Here is a 1,269-nt window from a genome sequence, read left to right on the forward strand (position 1 = left end):
AATGATATTGATGATCTTGTATATGTTTTTTTTATAATTATTTAAAAATTTTGCCAATAAAAGCCACAAATAACATTGAACAGAGTTAAAATTTAGGATACAGCTTCCTTACTTCTTCTTCTAATAGCCTGTAGCAAAAAAAACTTAAAAAAATATTTTTCCAACAAAAATAGAATCAAAGTGTAAAATTTAAACTCCCATAACTTCGAAATTTTTATAGATAGAATTTGTCTAACATGTTTTTCCTGGTATTTTACCTGGGACTCGAGTTCTGGCGCATCCTGTATGAGTAATTTAGTTTGAAAAATAGGTAATACTTGTTTGAACATTTTTACAACTTGGTAATACTTCTTGTTAAAGATAAAAATGGATAAAAAAAGTTTTTGATATTTTGTGTGTTTTCCTTCCAGCGCGAGATCAAGTGTGTCTTCTCATTAAAATGATGAAATTGTGATTCATGCAAAAAAATTTAATGAAACTCTTGGTGGCGCCTTTTAAAAACGTCGAAATTGAATTACTATGGCAATAGTTGTTGTATTAACTTTGCTAGAACGCTAATTTAAATCAAAATTAAGTTTGTGACGGGTGTTGCTCGCGTCCCCTCATCCTCAGTGGTAATTGGACGTAACATCTCTCTAAAACGAGTAAAAAAATCTCCCCGTCAACTCTATAACAAAGTAAGCTAATATTAGCTAATGAAGTCGGTCCGCTCCGTCTCGTCCTTTTTGCCCGTGTTTTGTCACAATATCTCGGTGACATTGACACGGGATAATGATAATATAAAGTCATCTTGATGTCGGCGCGTTGATATGCTTGTTATTCCTAATAGAATTACTCCCGCGCAGCGTATTCCCTTGATTAATACCGAAGTCGGTCCTGCGTGATGAATAATGACGAGTACGGTCCTGACCGCGCATCCCATCTAATTAAACAAAACATTAACCGGTTAAACGATTGCTTCCAGGGCCGTACCCAAGGGGGGGGGGGTATTAGGGGGTTGTTATTTAGTGTTATAATATAAATTTTTGTGAATTAATTTTTCATGTGTTAATTATACAGTGTTTCATTTTTATTGTTAGGTACAAATTTAAAAAGTTGATAGAATATTTAATTTTAAGACAAAAGTGTTTCGAAAAATGCTATGAAAGGGAGCTACACCCCCTAAAAAAGGTACGTTTTTTAAAGGGTTTTTCCTAATATTTCAGAATAGATAAAATTACAAAATTTGATACCTTTATATGTACACCTAAACAAATGCCAAATAACAAA

The sequence above is a fragment of the Tribolium madens genome, unplaced genomic scaffold (assembly GCF_015345945.1).
Source record: "Tribolium madens isolate multiple individuals breed KSU strain unplaced genomic scaffold, Tmad_KSU_1.1 Scaffold_97;HRSCAF=244;Tcas5.2_LG3a, whole genome shotgun sequence".
In the NCBI taxonomy this organism is placed as follows: Eukaryota; Metazoa; Arthropoda; class Insecta; order Coleoptera; family Tenebrionidae; genus Tribolium; species Tribolium madens.